Source organism: Vicia villosa, linkage group LG4 (genome assembly GCF_029867415.1).
Source record: "Vicia villosa cultivar HV-30 ecotype Madison, WI linkage group LG4, Vvil1.0, whole genome shotgun sequence".
NCBI classification, from domain to species: Eukaryota; Viridiplantae; Streptophyta; class Magnoliopsida; order Fabales; family Fabaceae; genus Vicia; species Vicia villosa.
The window spans coordinates 19,723,742-19,745,792 of NC_081183.1; the positions used below are offsets into that span (position 1 = coordinate 19,723,742).

The 22,051-nt window shown below is 30.9% G+C and overlaps 1 long non-coding RNA gene across 1 annotated transcript; it reads right to left on the bottom strand.

Annotated features, from left to right (window-relative positions):
* Window positions 1–7,453: 7,453 nt before the first annotated feature.
* LOC131598932 (uncharacterized) lies at window positions 7,454–7,887 on the bottom strand. The gene is made up of 2 exons (XR_009282422.1): window positions 7,813–7,887; window positions 7,454–7,705 (listed from the first exon to the last, which is right to left on the bottom strand). It is a non-coding gene; the product is annotated as an uncharacterized LOC131598932 (long non-coding RNA).
* Window positions 7,888–22,051: the final 14,164 nt, after the last annotated feature.

A 22,051-nucleotide genomic window follows, 5' to 3' on the forward strand; every position in this document is an offset into this window, starting at 1 on the left:
TTGAGAACAAATGTAGTAATAAGAGTTAGGTCATTTCATAACATAACTTTTGTAAGAAGAAGAGAAGAGAGAAGAAAAGAGAAGAGAAGAGAAGAGCATTGTGAGATTCTTGAAGATAGATGGAGATTAACTTGAGGTAAGGGGGAGAATCCTCAATAATATGGGTATATATGTATGCAATGGATAGTGGTATGCTTAGGTTCTTCATCTCTTTACTTCCACAATTTTCAAAATGTTAGGGTTTGTGTAGATTCCATGAAATGATTATTTTGAATCATGTTAGATGGTAGTAAATGGATGTTATTTGATAAATTGATGATATAATTGCTGTTAATTGACGGGGAAGGAAAATGGTGATTTTTGGGTTTTTACGCAGCATGAGTCGACCTATATAGAAGCCACAGCCGGTCTGAGCTAACCCACAAAAGCAAAAATCTGGGTTACGCATCATGAATCGACTCATGGGTCGGCCTGAACAAACACGCACATGTTATTCAATTTTTTGACAAATTTTGTAAAGATCATAACTTTTGAACAAATGAGATGAACTATGCATTGGTATAATAAAATGAATCATAGGGTATAGTTTTTAGATATTAGAACTAAGGTGAAATGATGAACTATGTAGAGATAACATAGGAAATATGTTCTTTGTAATGAGTTGGTGTAACTATGTTATGTTATACTTGATGAGTGATTTCTTTCAGATGGGACAATGATACCATGTGGGGATATGGAAATAGGTAATGATTTTATATTGTGAATTGATTTAACTATGTTTTGTCGTGACTTAACGTATGTGCTATAGTAAATTGATGTTGGATGTGAACAACATGTGTTGGTATTGTTTAGTATATGTTACGATGGTGTGTTGACTTGGTGAATACTATGAGTATGATGCGTATGTGAGTGAAGACATGTTACTTGAATTGTATTTATGTCATATATGAATTGATGTTGGATGATAATAACATTGTTGAGCTATGGTGTTATATGTTATTCTTGATGAGTGTAAATGTTTAATGCTATTTGGATGCATTGTTGATGATGTTTACATGATGGATGTATGTTAGGCAATTGGTGGATAATTCAATGTGTTGAATAATTGTGGTATGTTAAGATTGTATGGATAATCTTAATTGCATATGTTTTGGTGATAATTGTACATGCATTCATGGTGGCTTTGATCCTTGTGTGGAAACAAAAGCGGGTGGATTTGATCCTTTGTGGAAACATAGGAGGTGAATAATAGGTTCATATTTGGTTGGCTTTGATCCTCTGTGGAAACATAAGCGGTGAAATAAAGGTTCATATTTTGAGGGCTTTGATCTTGTCCGGATCGGAAGCATGGCTCTAGTTTAAAATCGGGAGCCATGAGCTTGATACTCACATGGTACCACATGCATTGAGTCACATTAATTGCATTCGAGTCGCATTAGATGTTATGCGATTGCTTGAATTGATGTGAATTGCCTTGGTAATAATTGGAAATTGTGTTTTGTGTGTTAAATGTGGAACTAATTCAATTTATGAAGTGTGATGAATGATAATGCTATTGTATGCTATATTCATTGTACATATTATATTTATTCATTATGATGTGAATTCTCACCCTTCTATTTGAATGATGTTCATTATTACATCGTGCAGGTTCTGACGAGTAGTGAGCTTGTCCGAGGATTTAGCCGAGGAGCTTTTGATTTATCGTCTTGATTAGGTAGTGAGTCAAATACTCTGATCATGTAACACTTGGGGGTTTATTTGAACTCATGTTTTAATATTTGGATATTGTTATCTTGTTTGTATTTGGCAGGATAATTTGGATATGTTCATTGAAGGCTATGTCGCCTAGTTATTGGATTTCATTTAGCATAGTGGATTATGTTATTTTGAATTGGTAGATGAATATAGTATGGGATGTATTCGTTGAAATTGTTGGTTATAATTGTTCTTCCGTGTGCGATATTCATATTAATGAAACATGAAGTTTTCAAATTGTGTTATGAGATGATCAGATGCATGTTTGTATGTTGTATTTCGTTTTGGGTTTTCATTGCGATGAAAACAACATGTCACACCCTTTTTAGTATATGCATGTTAATATTCTGTGAACATTCGTTATATTTGGGGTTTAGAAAAGGGGTGTTATACTAAGCATCCCATTAGCTTCCCTAAGGTGTCAGGAAGCTACTCAAATCATTAAAACTCATCTGGAAGTGCTCTAAAGCAACCTTTGATTTCCTGTTTGCAGGGGTAAGCTCTTGAATTTGAACTCCATTATTTGAGCATCAAATTCCATATTTCTTAATACCATTTTGTTTAGAACAATGTGAGGAATAATATCCCTAAGGTTTTGGGGATTGATTGATCGTATTAAGCATTTAATTTTAAAAATAAGAATTAGGGTTCATACGTTTTTTAGTCAAATTCATGAGCTCCAGTTTGAATAAATTTATGAAACTTATATGGTTGAATTCGTGGTTAGATGTTGAGTAGAATGCACACTTATTTCACTGAAATTGATCAATGTTTGAGAAAACATGTATTGGAATCCATGGCGGGTTCAAGGTTGAAGATGAAGTTTGAACCATTTTTGAAACAAGCTTTATTTTATATATACTTGCGTGCATTTCGATATCAGTTAAAGTGCGTTGGTTCAGTGGCAAAGTTTTGAACCTTTCACCATTAGGGCGTGGGTTCAAGTTGTGAACTCAAGCTTCCACACTTGTTTTGAGAAGACAAACTATTATTACAAAAAGTGGAACGGCTCAAGTGATCTAGTACATCAAGTTTCAAATATCTTCTAAGTCTTGAAGAAACTCTTTTGATTGATCAATTTATTAAAGGTATAATATTTAACTCTTAAAATATACATACAAGTGTTCAAATATATTTGTTCATGTCATAATATGTTTTGGTATCAAAATATTTTAAAAGGATACAAAAAATATCATTTTCAAAAGGTATTTTCTGCTACTGGTGCTACTGTAACCGGGTAGCAGCCCTGCTGTAACCAGTTACAGCGTGAAAAATTTAAAAATTTTGGGCAACGTTACTTTGTGTAACCGGGTAGCAGCCATGCTGTAACCGGTTACACATGAAACAGTAGCAAAAATGCTGAATCTTATTTTTTGAAATCTTAACACCTTTCTATTCTCAACCATTGCATTCTCTCATGTTTTATACTCTTTTGAAGATGTATTACGAAAGTATAAAACCTATTATTTTCATAATTCAAAACACCTTTTCTAACAAATATTTTAACTTTCTAAAATCATCTCATCTTTCAATATTTTCAAAGTGTTGAAATCAAAATTTTCAAGTGAATTTTTCTGCATTGCTCTTTCATTGAAACTTAAGAAAAATTCATATAATTTCTTGAACACTTATTGAATATCCTTGAGAAAGTTGTTTGCTCGAAAAAGAAGATCAATCAAGTGATTGATAGATTATATTTATATTAAAATCTCTTGTAAAATTAAAAAAATACTTGTTGTATTCTTGCTGTCCAGGATTGTTGGAGGCAAGTGTGTGCATTGAGGAGGATTGTTCTTCTTGCACTTAGTATTAAGATCTTAAAGGTTTTAAGAGCCTTTGATCTTTCTATATGTTAGATAGTAAGCATCACAATTTGTATGGATAGGCTATACAATCATTCTAACTATAGTGAAATCTCTTTCGTGTTTGAAAGGAGACTGGAGTACTCTCGGATTGTGAGGGGAACCAGTATATATCATTGTGTCATTTATCTTTCCGCATTTTATTGCTTTATCCTCACTTAACCAAACCAAAATATAAGAACATCCTTGTCTCTAAAACCAAATTTTTTTATTGGTCATAATTCACCCTCCCTCTTAGGCGCACTTCGTACTGACACAAGTCCCACTAGGGCCAAACCATATTTTAAGCACTTTATTTTATTTCATTTTTTACATAACTTTATATTTTTTATTTAAAATAGTAAAACAATTTATTTTTTAACCAAATTTTGTACACTACTCATTAATGTTATCTATTTTAATAATATAATTTAAAAATCCAAAAATATTATTTATTTCATCATTTAAAATTAAATCAAAAGCAAAGTCTTTTTATATGTTTTAAAAAATACAGAATTAATTTCTCTTTTAATATTTTCACCAAATAAATTGTTAATATTTTTATGTGAACATTTTTAGGATTAGGGTAATGTCTCCTTGACCATACCATGTTCCCATAGACCAACTCTCCTTTAGGATTTGGTATTTTAATCATTAAGATCAATTAGGTTTAGGTATGATTCTAAATCCCTAATTTCAAAACCTTAATCCAAAATTTCTTGATCTTGGCCTCTCCATGTTAATATGACTTGTTGCTTTGATTTCTTTGTCTTATATACTTGTGCATATACTTGTTGATTTTATACTTGTACACTTGTACTTTTATCCATGGAATTATCATTGTGTACTAACCATATTGTATGAGAAATTTATCCATCCATCATTCATCATATTCATTCATACATGAAATGATTCCCAGGGTATAAATATCCCTTCATCCATTACCATTTGAGTTTTCATTAACCTCTTTGTTATACTCACTTGCTTGTCTTTTGTGACACATGTTATCACACACACACACACACACACTCTCTCTCTCTCTCTCTCTCTCTCTCTCTCTCTCTCTCTCTCTCTCTCTCTCTCTCTCTCTCTCTCTCTCTCTCTCACACACACACACACACACACACACACACACACACACACACACACACACACACACACTTGAGGTATCTATGATTGATTGCTTAAGTTGTTGTTGAAATATCCAAAGGAATGAGAATGGTATTGACTAAAATTGTCAAGGTACTCAATCTCTTTTCCAAACTCTTTATCTACGTGCTTAGTATTGTTAAAGCTTTGCACTTGTTTTATTGAAAATGGTTTTGTATTGTTAAAGCTCAACCATTTTAAAAAAAACAACCCTTGGTTTTGTATTGTTAAAGCTTAACCAACCCTTTTCAAACCTTGGTACTAATAGGAGAGTTATTCCCGGTGAAACTACTCTTAGATCATTGAACCTTGTATTGTTAAATCATGGTTCACTTTAAACTTGTTAAGTATTGTTAAAGCTTAATATTTTAAAAACCCGTGGAGTATTGTTAAAGCTCAACACCCAAAACGATTTTGGCCACTTGACTATTTTTATTTTCCTTTTTAAGAGGAACTACAAAAGCTCTGACTTCCCAATTGCGCTTAAGGGGTATGTAGGCCTAAGATGCGATATCTTATCGAGCTCACTTTTAAAACCTTCTTTTCTCATCCTTCCACTCTACTTAACCCCATAAACTCAAAAACAGTTTTAAATAACAACAACAATAATAATAATATTTTCAAAGAGGTTCTTATGGAGTACCATAGATATGAGGGGTGCTTAAAACCTTCCCATTGCATAACAAACCCCCGTACCCAAATCTCAGATAAATTTATTAGTTTTGATTTTAAAAACTTATGTGGGTTTTATTCGCTCTTTCTCCCATTTTCTTTGGAAACAATAAAGCGCGGTGGCGACTCTGTTTAAAATATATGAGCTAAGTCAATTAATGACTTTAGTCTCACAAATTTCACCGCTACAGATAGACGGGGAAGTGATAATCGTCAAGAGCTATCAAAATTTACTGAAGGTAAGCCGATGAAGGAAAATACCAACTTTTACTGAAGATGAACTACCGACTTTTACTGAAGGTAGGAAAATGAAAGATACACCAACTTTTACTGAAGGTGGACTACCAACTTTTATTGAAGGTAGGAAAATGAAAGATACACCGACTTTTGCTGAAGGTCAACTACCTACTTTTATTGAAGGTGAACTACCGATTTTTACTAAAGGTAGAAAAATGAACGATACACTGATTTTTACTGAAGGTGAACTATCGACTTTTACTGAAGGTATGAAAATGAAAGATACACCGACTTTTATTGAAGGTGAACTACCGACTTTTACTGAAGGTGAACTACCACCTTGGCTTTAGATTCTTGAACAATTGATTTTCTCTTTGACAACCACTCATGTGGTGTTACCGATGAAACCCTAACCCCCTTTTAGACAGTGGGGGAGCCGGGACAAATTTTTTGGAGGACTGTTAAAATAAATTAGAAATTATAAATAAATATTTCAATCTTATTAGATAAAAAAATTTTAAATTATAATAAAATATAATATTATGTTAACAAATCATGATTATATATATATCTATAACAATTTTGACATCAATAGCAATTTTTTTTTGTCTATTATAATAGAGTTGATCAAAATAACAAATTTTTTTAAGTATAAGAGATGTACAACTTCAATCTTGAAATAAAAACTTTAAAATTTAAAAATACACACTTTCATTAAAATAAAATTTTTGAAATTAAAAAATCATAGAAAAATTGTAATTCAAATATATTATTTAAGAAAAAGATGGATACAATTGATAAATTAATAAACTTACTAATAAAATTCACTTATTAAAACAGGTGTTACTAATAAAGTTTTAGCTTGTATAGTAAAGTATAGACATATGAGTTTATTTTTTTTTACTAATGGACTAAGTATGTGAGTGTATGGTATATATGGGATCATAACTTACATTCCAATGTGTATGGTAAAAGTTTTCTTTTTCCACTGATAGTAAAATCTTTAGTATAGTTCATTTTATTTTTCTTGGTCAATGTATCTATATGAATTTGGTTTTTCAAAAATAGTGGGGTGGCCGTGGCCTTTCACTGTCCCTAGCTGGCTCCGCCATTGCTTTTAGAGAGAGATTAGAGAAAATCGTTCAAAAGAGAGAGAATATGATTTTACAATGAATTGGTATTATCTAATGTTAATTTTGATATTAATCTAAAGTTTACTTATGTTATTAATTCTATTTAACATTAGTTATGTTAATTCTAATGCAATATTAGTGAATAAATATGGAGTATACAGTGTAATGTTAAATGACCTTAAATTAAATATGTACTGTTTGTAAATTTGTTTTACATATGTCATAAGAAATAAATGTTGAAGAAATGCAAGAGATCATGATCCATTTCTAGAAAACTAAGTAAAGATGTGAGCCTAGAAAACGTATAGCCTATTTTGCCTAGGATTGTCATTAAGTATTTGTAGGGTTAAAATTGAAAAATATATTAAAATTTGAAAAGGATCACTTATTTTCGAACACTTTTTTATTTTAAATGGGTCACTCATTATAGAAAGGAGAACTAAAATAAACTTTTTTTTTCTCTATCAAGTGATACTTAATATTACAAATAATTATTCTCCATTTTATCTATACTTTTAAAGTATATATCAATGTTATCACAAATTTGTTTCCATTTATTGAGATTTAGCTCTTTTCAATAATTTTATAAATTTAATTAATATCATACATTTATCTTATGATAAATGGAAAATTAGAATAGTTTTTACCATATATAATCATATATTTCCTTTATTTATTGAAGACTTTTTGTATTTATTTATTGAAGACAAAAGTATGAGAGAAATCATTAGTGTACCAATAACATATTTTTAAATACAATAACAATATCTTAGAAGTCCCATAATATTATTTTTAATTTTAATTGTTTCTGCCACTACCAACATTTACACAATAAAGCTACACATCTTGGATATTTTGGAGCTTCACAATAAAAAGCACGACATTCTTTATCAGAATGACATATAAGTACTCCTCCTGTGATTTCAAGTAAGAAAAAGGAATGTCATAATAATAAAAAAAATAAAAATATTGTATTTACGGCAAAGAAAAAAATTTAGGAAAAATTGTAAAAATAAACATACCGTCCGTTACAGTGATGACTATGAAAATAAAAATAATCATAACATAAACAAACATGAAAACTTTTGACATATTTTTCCTTGTTGCATTTGAAAAGAGAAATTTGTATGATTATTTATAGTGTGCGAATCACCATTCTTCAATTTAGAAGTATTGTTAAATGTTTCTTGATGGTTGTTAATGTAAATTCTAGTTTTATTAATCCTTAGTATTATTTGTGTTTTTCTTTTATCCTTTCATGTTAGACAATAGAGAATCCTAAATTATAAAAAAATATGAAAATTGTATGAGTTAAGTAAAAGGTGTTTTCTTCTACAAGAAAATAATGGGAATTGGTTATGCGATGTATAAAGTGCCTAGGTTTTGAACATACGATGAAATCTAGGTTAGAACTCATTGAGATTTATGGGTGGGATGAAATTTAGGTTTGAATTCATTGCTATTTATGGGTCATATTCTTAAAACTAATATTGATATATAATTTATATCATAAACCTCTTATGGAGTCATATCAAAATAATTTAATTTCAATATTTCTTAACTCCCACTCCTTATTATAAAATTTATTGTAAAATTTATACTACTACTTCATAAGAGATTTCATTATCTAAGCGATCTCTACAAATAATGATGAATATGCTTTTGATGATGACAGCTAACTGTTAGCATAACAAGTAGTTAAGGATGAAAGCACGTTAAATACAGTTTAATGGTTTTGAAGATCACTACAAACACCCTCTAATGATGATACTTAATTGGAATATAACTCAAGCCTCATCTTCAAGAAGAATTCAAGCAAGTGTCTATAAGATTGGATTACCCGACAATTCTTGAAACTTCAAATTATGAAAGAGAGAAAGTGTGAAAACTCGCCCTCTCGCATCTGAGTGAACCATATATTGTAAAAGCAAAAGGGTTTTTTCCCCATAAAGTTATATAGTAAATCATACACACACAAATATGTTTTCAATCCTATTTTTCTTAAATAATTGTTCCTAAAAATGTTTGGAAGTCGTGCTAGTTGAATTAGGAACTTTATGAATGATTTTAGATAAAATTTATAATGTCCAATTGATTGGCACCTATACCCAATTGATTGAGACAATGTAAAAAATGTTCTTAATCGTTTAGGACAATGTATTAATGAAAGACAATGACAATATATACTTTCCTTCCTTTTTAAACATCATAAACCATTAACTTGAGGCATTCCAAATGATTGGAGCAAGATGCAAATCAATTGACCCATTAATTTTGCCCCAAGAAATTTTCCTTTTTTTTTGTTCCAGCTTCTAGCATATAAATAGAGGTTTACTCCTTCATATTTTCACATCTAGAATCATGAGCACTCTATCTCAAACCTCACACTCTCTCTAAAAATATTTTTTTAACTTTGTCTCACTTATATTTAACTGTAGCGCTTCCAAGAAAGTCCTTTTGTTTAGTGAGGAATTCTTTGTAATTTTGGAATGGTATTATTATAAATTCACCAAGGAATACTTTACCTTTGTTGAATAATTTATTCATAAGGGATTATTCATTTAGGTTCAAAGCTAAACCCTTTAAAAGCTTTGGTCTAGGGTTTTATTACTAAGTCGTCCTTTCATTTTGTAAGCTCAACCTGTAGAAAAGCTTACTACAGTTTGAGATCAGCCCAACAAAAAATATCAACATTGATTCGTAGTGTATCTGGTAAAAACCTCGGTTTGGTTCGTAAGCTCAGCCCAATTAAAAGCTTGCTTATATTTGAGATAAGCCCGGTATAAAATCTCAGTGGTTCATGGTTAACCTGTTAAAAATATCGGTTTAGTTCGCGAGTACAGCTCGGTCTACAAGCTCACATTGGTTCAAGATAATCCCATGTAAAATCTCGGTCTAGGTTGGAGATTAACCACTTCAAATAATTTGTTTGGGAAGAAGTCTAACCACTTTAGTCCTTTGTTTGGAAGGAAGACCAACTACTTCTCTTCAGTGTTTATTGTTTGGTTGGAAGTTAGCCAGAAACTTCATTTTTCTTATATAACGGGGTTCGAGAGTTCAACCTACTAAAAAATTGTAAGATTTACTAGATATTCTCAAGAAAAAATCTTGGGGAGATGATTAGGTATTTCTTTTTTACTAAACCTCTATAATTTCTGGTGTTATTTTTCTATCCCTTAACTCATTACTTTTCACATATTTGCTTTCCACTACAAATTTCTCAGACGTTTTTAAAATGTTTTTAAACTCTGGAAATTATCCTAAAAGTTTTTAAAACTACCATTTTTATAAAACACACAATTCATTCCCTCTTGTGTATGGATTTACATGTCCAACAAGTGGCATATGATCCTAACTCCTATTCAAGGACTAATCGTCTCATGACGAAGATGACTTCTAACAAATTTTTAAATAAGAGTTATTTCCTAAACACAACTCCACGTTTTAATGGTTCTAGGTTTAAAATATATGAGAGTTAGATTCAAAATCTTCATTCAGAGTATTAATAGTGATTTATGGGAAACTATAATCAACAGTTTGTTTATCTCTACTCACCAAATAGGTGGAGAAGTAGTAGATAAACCTGATTCTCTTTGGACCTTAGAAGAAAAGAGAAAATTTGAAATAGATTTTTAAACCAAAAGTTTATAGTAACAATTCTAGATGGTAGTAAACTTCTTTACATCTATAACTGTAAAATCGTCAAGGAAATGTGGAATACTCTTGAAATGATATATGGAGTTTCTCTAAGTATCAAACTAGAGGAAATGAACACGCGAAGCAAAAAAGATGAAGGTATCATTCTTCAATGCTTTTCAAAGTTAATAACTTTTAGAAATCATATTGAAACGTTTGTCCTTGATCAATATCTAATAGTTAGGAATTTGAAATATAATCCAATCCTTAAATCAGAAGATGATAATGTTTATAAATTTTTGGAGAAATCATTGAAAATTTGAACTAGCTAGTTCAATTACTTAAATATGAAAGTATAAGCTCAAAGACGGAATAATCATCAACTAATTTATCAAACTCCTATCAAATAACTCATATGTCTTCCTTTGAAAGAACGTACTAACTAGTAGAAAGATCTTCAGAGGATTCAAAGTTAAATGAAGAAACCTCATTTATGAGAGAATGTGAAGAAGAAGTATTATCCAGTGGAATATTCAAAATAAAAAAGAAGACGAAAGAGTCACAAGAAAAGACAAATCAACTTTGGGGAGAACTATAGAAGAATCATCTTCAAACGAAGAAGATGAAGTTTGCTTAAAGGCGTCCTACGAGGAAGATGATAATGAAGTAACTAAACCATCTTACAAGAAATTATTTAAAATTAGGGCTAAGTTGGTTGAAGAAAATGATAGGATTAAACAACACAACTTAGACCTTAAGGAGTATTTAAGGTTTCTTGAAGAAAGCAATAAAGCACGTAAATTAGAAATGGCCAGTATTAGAAACTCAACAGAAGTTTGTGAGACTCGTGTCTCATTGAAAAAGAAAGATAAAAATTTGCATGAAACCCTAAGTAAATTTACTAAGGGGGAAAGAAAACCTTGACTTGATCTTACCAAGTCAAAGACCTTCCTTAAATAAAAATGGCTATAATTCAAACCATATAGAACACCGAATAAAAGCTTAAATAAGAAGAAAAAGAATCGTCTTATTTATAAATGCTCTCACTATATGAAATTGAGGCACTTAGAGCCTTTCTGTATTGAAAAGTTGAAAAGGTATAAAGGTAAAAACTAACAACCTTAATCCTTCTAGAAAAATGAACACACCGGAACCCAAAAAAAAATTGGGTCCGAAAGGACACATTGCCTTTTAAGTTGTTGTTTGAATAATTTTGAAAGAAATTCAAGTTTGACGAAATAATTGGAACGCCATATTTTTGAGGTGTAGATAACTTGTTGTTTTGGATTGTCTTGCCTTTACAATTATATTACTTTACATTAATGAACAAATAATAAAATAAATATACATATTTCGATAATAAATAATATTTATCTTTCTAATTTTAGTGATAAATTTTAAAATATTAAACAACAGTGCCATATTGACAACTATGGCATAGCCAACCATGCTCATATACCAATTATCAAAAGGGATATGCAATGGGGTCTCTAACTTATTCACAATATCACTAGAAGTCAAGCCCTCACAAAGAGACTTATCTTTGGAAACCTTTTCCACCACTTGGGTACTGGAATATTTCCAAGTCTTGACCTTTCTAGAACATGCCATGGTATTTGAAAAAATAAGAGTGAAATTAATTAATCAATTTAAAGCAATGACGAGTTGAAACACAAGAAAGGTTGGGTAGTCACGCAACTAATTACAAGAGTCTTAGATTTACAATCATATGAGGGAGCCTGACTGAAACTAACAATGTAACCTTTGATGATGGATAACAGAAAGCAATGAGGTATTACGAACAATTAGGAAGAATAAGAGAATACCAACAAATGAAAAATGTTGGAAGACTTAACCCTCTAAACTATTTATACTAAAATAAAGTATATGTGAAAGGGATCATGGTTTCCTTTCACACATTCTTCCAAGCCCATGGATCCAGATCATGGTTAACCCAATCGGTCCCGCCCCTTCATGAGAAAAAATGTGTAAACCATAAAGGTACAAAAATTGGTGATAAAGATAACATTACAACAAAGACATCACGAGAATGTCATCAAGTGGAACATTCTAGGACAAAAAGAATATGTGTAAACCTGGCCTAAAAAGCAGTTGATTTGAGCATAACTTATAATGTAGATCGTTGGATCATATAACTCATATATTGACACTTGACAACATGAATGATCTGGATGAACACCATTGACGGAGAGTCATCAAAAACCTTAATGGAATTCCGATAAAAGGGGATGAAACACGTCAAACCGTGTACACAGAGAACATCTAAAAACATTTTTTCACAACCTCATATATTACTGAATTGAGCATCAAATTGTCTTTTACATGTACCACCACAGTCTCTTCGGTCCTGATATCTGTCCAATCTAAAAAGAAATAAACGGATCACTAAATAAGTTTTTTTAACATGATTATCTTATCTAGACATATCAAATAGTAATACTTTAATGATACTAGCTTTATAATCTACTTGACATGTATATGAATGAAAATTTTATCATCTCAAGCATTTACAAGATAAAACTAGTCAGGTTCTTGGAAGTTTCATAATTTATATATGTAAACTCTATTTAAAAATAGAGTAACAATTTAACAATTTCTATGCATTTAAATCCCCAATATGAATGATTGTAATCACTAAGATACCTTACACGTCCTGGGTTAGTTTAGAGCTAAACATGAGCCCAAATCCTTCAACATAGGTTTTTGATTAAGATACTATTTTTATTTTAGGGTTTAAACTTCCCATTTGTTATGTTCAACAATTCAACAAAGCATTAAATCATGCTCTTAATAAAATTTAACAATTTATAATTAAAGCAATTTAGTCTACCTTTTAATGATATAGGAATAAATATGTTATGAATTCTAATCGATAAATTATCTTCAATTTAATAAAGTGAGGTTTACATAAAATGAGATTATAAGTAGGGGCAATCTTCACCCCATCAGCCGATTTTATAAAGTTGAGTTAGGTCTATCACATTTTTTAATATGGTATTAGAATTTTATTTAAGATCTAGTGTGTCACTTATTATGGTTTCCGCTATAAGACCATCCACTATTTATTTCCACATTTCAATTGTTTAGTCCTGAGCGTGAAGGGGTATGATAAAAGTCTCACATCAGACAATATATAACACAATATATAACTTGAACATGTACTTATAAATTAAATGAGACAAAACAATACTCATCCTACCTACCGGTCAGTTATATATAGTTGAGTTACCAAACCACACTTCTTAACAATAAATATATCTCATATTATATCTATTCAATTTAAGTCATTCTAAAGTCTAACAGGTGAAAATTTATGTTCAATATCTAATTGTTTAAATTTCACTCCTAAAATAATTTTGTAACACGAACTTTTAAAAAAATAGTACATAATGTCTAAATTTCGAGTTATAGTTCAGTTTTCTCTATGATACCATAACTAAATTCAGCCATAAAATAATCAGCTTTGCTATTTCTACACCGCCGTACTACATCGTATATACGGATAGTATTATTCACCGTCTATACATGAATAGTAAAATATTATTTTAATATAATTTTTTTAAAAACTTTTTAAATTTTTTTTTTTTACTTTTTTTTAAATATTATTTTTTTAAATATATTTTTGTTAATAATTTTTTTTGCGCTTTAATAAAAATATTTGATAATACCTGCAGATTTACTTCCGAATTTACCTGCATTTGACATTACTTGTGGATTTACCTAAATTCGTAGGTAAATTTGCAAGTAAATCTGCATGTATTGTCAAAGTCGTAGGTAAATCCGCAAGTAAATCTGCAGATACTGTCAAATCCGTAAGTAAATTCGCAGGTATTGTCAAATCCGTAAGTAAATCCGCAATTATAACCGCAGGTATTGTCAAATATTTTTTAAAAAAACGTAAAAAAAAAATTTTAAAAATGAAAAAAAAATTAATTTAATATTTTACTATTCATATACGGACGATGAATAGTTCCATACGGACATACCGTATAGTGTAAGTGTAGGAATAACATTTTTCTAAAATAATCACTCTTTTTACTTTTTACTGGCATGAAAATATTAATTTCTATTACAATTAAGATTAGAAGATTATAAGAAAACTCATCTCTTGATGTTTAGAATAATTAAGATGCTCTAAGATTTGTTGTGAATGATGAATCTTGGCAAGCATGCAATCTCAAGAGATTTTTAACAACTTCTCAATTGCTTCCTCTCCCTCCAAAAATGTTTGATAGCATGGTGAGAAGAAATTTTGATTTTTTTTTGGTTTATCACCACCGGTATAGTTCGGTTTGTGAGATTATCTCTGACATCAAGTGAGTCAAGTCTTCTTCCATCAAATCATAGTTCTTCCAATCAAATTAAATGCGAATCACCACTAGACCAACTAACAATTGGTAGAAAAGTCACAGAAAATTTGATTTTTGGTTATATATATATATATATATATATATATATATATATATATATATATATATATATATATATATATATATATATATATATATATATATATATATATATGAGGAGGGATCAAATTACACCCGAAGAGTTACACCACGAGTTACACTCGTTCAATAACTACATTTCGAATTAATATTTTTTAAATTCAACCGTTGGATTGAAATATAATATCATATAGATCATAACTATAAAGTTTGAGCTTAATCTATAATGATTTACAATACGATCAAGATATCCAAAGATTAACGTCAAAATGAGCTTTCATATAACGTTAATTTTGATGTAATTCAATGACATAGTAAATCATTATAGATTAAGCTCAAACTTTATAGGTATGATCTATATGATATTATGTTTCAATCCAACGGTTGAATTTAAAAAATATTAATTCGAAATGTGGTTATTGAACGAGTGTAACTCGTGGTGTAACTCTTCGGGTGTAATTTGATCCCTCCTCTATATATATATATATATATATATATATATATATATATATATATATATATATATATATATATATATATATATATATATATATAGTGGGGAAATACTATCTAGTCTTTATAATTTTGAATAACTCCAAGACTATCCTTGTTTTTATTAGAACCTAAAATCCCCTTAATTCCTCATATTTGGATTCAAATTGAATTAACAATTATGCCAATGCTTTAATCTTATTTAAATAACTCTAGATCTATCATATTTAAATTCATAATTAATAGTTATATTTCTTAATATAACTATTAATTAAATAAGAATGAAAATGAGACGTTAAAGGAAAGGAAAGAGGGAAAATAATAATACAATTTTCAGATTTTTTAATGCTAAATATGATCTTATAAAAATTTTAATTTATGAATAAATATATGTCCACAAAACATTGAGGCATTATTCCTTCGAGTAATTTTCGTATCATTCTACTCTTTACTAACATGAAATGATAAAACAGAAATAATATAATATTAATGAATTATTATTAAAACTAGAATGAACTATAAAGACCATCAAGAGCGCTGCATAACAATTATTCAAATCGGAATATAAAATTTTTCACACTATAAGTTGATTATACAAATATATATTTCTTCTAAAAAACGAAGTAAAACATGGTTGAAATTCTAAAGTTTGTTTCTTTTATTATTTGTAATATTTTTATATTCATCATTGAAACAGATGGTAAATTCATTTTTGCAATTTGTTTTTAAAATTTTTTCATTTTCTTATACATAATGTTTAACTTTTTATTGTTAACATTTTTTTTAATATTTGACATCACAGGAGTATTTTTATGTACTGAACATAAAGAATGTCGTAAATTGAAATGTCAACGTCCTCAAGTTCCAATGTGCATAGGGCAGATTTGTAAATGTTGGCAATAGTGGAAATGTATGTCAAAATTAATTTCATGTATTTGCAACTTTTATATTGGTGGTTGTATGATTTCTCTCGCACTTTAAATTTAATACATGTACATAGCCTCCAAAGTTTATCATTGTATTATACAAGTGTTGTTACATATATAGTTCTCTCTCTTAGAAGTTATCGTGAATAATGTTATTGTACAATTAAAAATACCAATTTTAATAAATAAAGGTAATATATATATATATATATATATATATATATATATATATATATATATATATATATATATATATATATATATATATATATATTTATTTGTGAAATTGATGCTAAGAGTAAAGTATAATGGGTTTTTACACAAGGTAACTTAGGGAACAAACTAACTTAAGCAGTTAAGCATAACAAACAGACCTAATTCGATATGCTAACAAATTTAGCATACTTTGACTTCGACTACAACATGGGAACAGACTTCGCAACGTGCTAAGATCCTGTTGAATTGTCGAACCAAGAAGCTACTCTTCAACCATACTAGAGTTCGATCCAATATCTCACAAATCTTCACCTTGGAATAAACTCTGTAATATCAAGGGATCAAACTAACTTTCTTCATGCACCTTTATCAAGTGCATACACTGGAAAAACTTGCAATTTGAAAAGTTCTTGGTGATCATATCACCAACATTGCGATATGTCTAAACCTTCAGTACTTGAACTTCTCCATGCTCGATTACCCCTCTGACAAAATGCATTCTCACATCGATGTGCTTAGTTTCCTCATGATAGGTTGAATTCTTTGATAGGTGTATTGCACTTTGACTATCAAATTTAACAGTGATAACTCGACCTTGAAGTTTCAGCTCTTTCGCAAAACCTTCAGGCCACAATGCTTCTTTCACAGCTTCAGTGAGAGCAATATATTCTGCTTTAGTGGTTGATAAGGCAATAACCTTCTGAAGTGTTGCTTTCCAACTAATTGTTGTGCCAAACATAATGGATACATATCCAGAAATAGATTTGCTAGAATCCATACAACCTGCATAATTAGAGTCGACATACCCTTCGATTACCACTTTACTATCTTCACCACGAGCTCAACCTTAAATTAGGATGCTGTTCAGAGACCCATTTATGTACCTTAAAATCCACTTAAATGCTTGCCAGTGAGCCTTTCCAGGATTCTTAATGTAGTTTCTTACAAGACTTATTGCCTATGCTATGTCGGGTCTAGTACATACCATAACATACATCAAAGAACCTACTATATTAGCATATGGGATGTTGTTCATATAAGCTTTTTCGACCTCATTATTGGGACGCTAATTTATATTTAACTTGAATTGAGGATTTGTTGGTGTCACAACAGGCTTTGAATTCGACATTTGTCAAGAAACTTTTCCATGTATATCTCTTGAGATAAGCATCATCTCGGCTGCTTTCTATCTCTTCAGATGTCAATCTCAAAAATCCTAGAAGCATCTCCCAGATCCTTCATGTCAAACTCCTTATTTAGTTCATCCTTCATCTTCATTACATCCTCCATACTGTTGCTTTCTATGAGAATATCATCCACATATAGCAAAAAAATAAAAAATGGATTTCCAGGTCGAAATCTGAAGTAAACACAGTAATCAAACTGACTTCTAATGAAATATATTTTTGCCATGAACTTGTCGAATCTCCTATTACACTGTTGAGGAGATTATTTCATTCCATATAAAGATCTATTCAGCTTGCACACATAATCTTCCTTTCTCTTTTCTGCATACCCTTCAGGTTGCCTCATCAGAATTCTTTCATCTAGATCACCATACAAGAAATCCGTCTTCACATCCATCTGTTAAAGTTCTAGGTTGAACTTTGCCACAATAGCTAACAACATTATGATAGATCTATGCTTTAGAACAGGTGAGAAGACATCATTCAAGTCGACACCTTCTTTATAGGTGAACCCCTTACGACCAATCTTGTCTTCTATTTTTTAGACATCACTCTTTTGATTCCTTCCTTAACCTTGAAAATCCACTTACTGCTAAATAAACAGGCCTCTTTAGGTTTCTCGATCAGCTCCTAAGTATTACTATCTTGAAAAGATTTCATCACATCATCCATAGCCTTCAGCTATTCAGTCTTATTTTGACTTCTCAATGCTTCCTTATAATATCTAGGTTCTTCATCTAGAACCTCACTTGCAGAGATTAAGACATAAGCTATGAGATCTGCATACCCAAGTCTCTGAGGTGATTTGATGACTCTTCTCGACCTATCTCTTGCCAAAAGGTAGTCATTGACAATTTCCTCAACTTCTTCAGTATCTTCAGCATCATGTGCTTCTTTTTTTTCTTCTTCAACTTCCTCATGTATTTTCTATTTTAAATAGAAAAATAAAATAAAATAAGTAAGCCCCTCAGTTTTATAATAAAATCTAAGTGAATTATATCTATTTTTTATAAACATTACATTGTTTACATATAATATTAAAAAAAAAACCATATTCATCATCATCATTCCAATTCCCAATTTTGTTGCATATATCTTTTCAAAGGTTGAACAACCTTGTTTGTTTAACTTGGAAGCAAGAATGATTTTCTGCACTTGCAATCTATCATAGGGAACTTTTCCAACACTCTTTAACATATCTTTAACACAGAGTTATTTTAAAAATACAACATCAATACCATTATGTGAAATAGATTGTAAGGGCAGAAAAAAATGTTTTGTTCAAGGGTAGAAGAACATTGAAGATTTTTTATGTCTCGCAGTTCATCCCAAAGAATGATGCGTACTAGTTTGAGGCGACAACATATAAGTTAGGATTAGGGTGAAATATGTTTAACGAGTGCTTTTATAGTAAAATCTGATTATGTTATCCGTCGGTTTTTGAGGAAACTGAAGGGTTAGATTATTTAGTATTCACTTATAAAAATATAAAAATATAAACATCCTTAAGTGAGATTCGATTCTTATCCTGACTTATTTTTCCTCTTGATTTTATTAAAACCCGAGGAAATATGTTGTTTTTAATTTTATTAATAAAAATAACACATGGCGCGCGTTGGCATAATACCTTGGTTTTTTTTCTGCCTGAGGTAAAAGCTTCGTCTTAAGAACCGTTGTGATATATATATATATATATATATATATATATATATATATATATATATATATATATATATATATATATGGCATATCTAGTGAGAATAGGTAAGTTATATGAGAATGTGAGAATGAATGAGAACCATTAGATTGAAAAATGAATGGTTGGGATTAAATTGTGATCTTTAATAAATCATGTGTCATTAAGAGGAAAGAGAAATTATTAATCAAATTTTAAAAAATATCTTTTAATCTCAACCATTAAATATAAATCAAATGGCTGTTATTACATTCTCATATAACTTACTCATTCTCATATGATATGTTTTCTCTCTCTCTCTCTCTCTCTCTCTCTCTCTCTCTTTATATATATATATATATATATATATATTGTTGTGAAAAATGATGTCATGAACAAAGTATAATAGGAATTAGGGAAGATAAGAAGAACACAAGAATTGGTTATAATTGCTATTCTTTTACTTTCTCTTTGAAAACAAGATTACAAGTTTACATGAATAACAAATAACCTCTCTCACCCTAAATTAGGATTTGCAGCTTAGCAATGATGAGAGACTAGTATGCTATTTATAATAAAACCTAACATACTAACTATTGGGCTTTATCCACAAGGCCCATTACACAAGTCAACTTAATAAACAAGCTAAGTTAACAAATTAGGGTTTAAACACTAAAACCTAATTTAACATGCTAACAACCCTAGCATCTTCGACACAAGCATGTGAACAACCTTTGACTTCATGCTTAATCCTGTCGAACTGTCGAACCAAGAAGCTACCCTTCGACCATACTAGAGTTCGATCCAATATCTCACAAATCTCCACCTTGGATCTAACTCTACAACATCAAGGGAACAAACTAACTTTCTTCGTGCAGCTTTATCAACTGCATACAGTGGAAAAACTTGCAACTCGACAATGTCTTGGTGATTATATCAACAACATTGTCTTCAGTTGAAACCTTCAGCACTTGGACTTCTCCACGCTCGATTACTCCTTTGACAAAATGCAGCCTCACATCAATGTGCTTAGTTCGCTCATGATAGGCTGAATTCTTCGACATGTGTATTGCACTTTGACCATCACATTTAACAGTGATACCTCGACCTTGAAGTTTCAGCTCCTTGCAAAACCTTCAAGCCACAATGCTTCTTTCACAACTTCAGTTAAGGCAATATACTCCGCTTCAGTGGTTGATAGAGCAGCAACCTTCTGAAGTGTTGCTTTCCAACTAATTGTTGTGCCAAACATAGTGAAAACATATCCAGAAATAGATTTTCTGGAATCCATACAACCTGCATAATCAGAGTCGACATATCCTTCGATTACTGCTTTACTATCTTCACCTAAGGCTCCACCATAAATTAGGACTCTCTTCAGAGACCCATTTATAAACCTTAAAGTCCACTTTAATGCTTTCTAGTGAGCCTTTCCAGGATTCGCCATGTACCTGCTTACAAGACTTACTGCGTATGCTATGTCGGGTCTAGTACAGACCATAACATACATCAAAGAACCGACTATATTAGCATATGTGATGCTATTCATATAGGCTCTATTGACATCAGTACTAGGACACTGATCAATACTCAGCTTGAATTGAGGGTTTGTTGGAGTCAACACTGGCTTCGAATTCGACATACCAAATTTTTCGAGAATCTTCCGTAGATATGCCTCTTGAGATAAGCATAACTGCGACTTCTTTCTATCTGTTCGAATGTCAATTCCAAGAATCCTGGAAGCAGCTCCTAGATCCTTCATATCGAACTCCTTATTGAGTTCAGCCTTCACCCTCGTCACATCTTCAACATTGTTGCATGCTATGAGAATATCATCCACATAAAGCAACAAAATAACAAATGAATTACCAGGTCGAAATCTGAAGTAAACACAGTGGTCGAACTGACTTCTAATGAAACTTATGCGTGCCATGAACTTGTCAAATCTCCTATTCCACTGTTGGGGAGATTGTTTCAGCCCATACAAAGATCTCTTTAACTTGCACACATAATCTTCCTTCCCCTTTTTGACATACCCTTCAGGTTGCCTCATCAGGATCGTTTTATCTAGATCACCATACAAGAACACAGTCTTCACATCCATCTGTTCCAGTTCAAGATCGAACTGTGCCACCATGGCAAGCAACATTCGAATGGACCTATGCTTCACAATAGGAGAAAGCACATCATTGAAGTCGACACCTTTTTTCTGAGTGAAACCCCTTGAAATTAACCTTGCCTTGTATCTTTTCGACGTCACTCCTTCAATTCCTTCCTTAACTTTGAAAATCCATTGACAGCTGACTAACCTTGCCCCAGCAGGTTTCTTGATCAGTTCCCAAGTATGATTATCATGAAGAGATTTCATCTCATCATCCATGGCCTTCAGCCATTCAGTCTTATTTTGACTCCTCATAATTTCCTTGTAGTCTCAAGGTTCTTCGTCTAGAACCTCACTTGCAGAGATTAAGGCATAAGCTATAAGATTTGCATACCCAAGCCTCTGAGATGCCTTGATGACTCTTCTCGACCTATCTCTCGACAATATGTAGTCATCGTCAGTTTCCTCAACTTCCTCAACATCTTCTGCTTTTTCTTCAACTTTATCAGGGATATGCAGTTCAGCATCAACATGCTCCACCTCAACAGGAATCTCTACC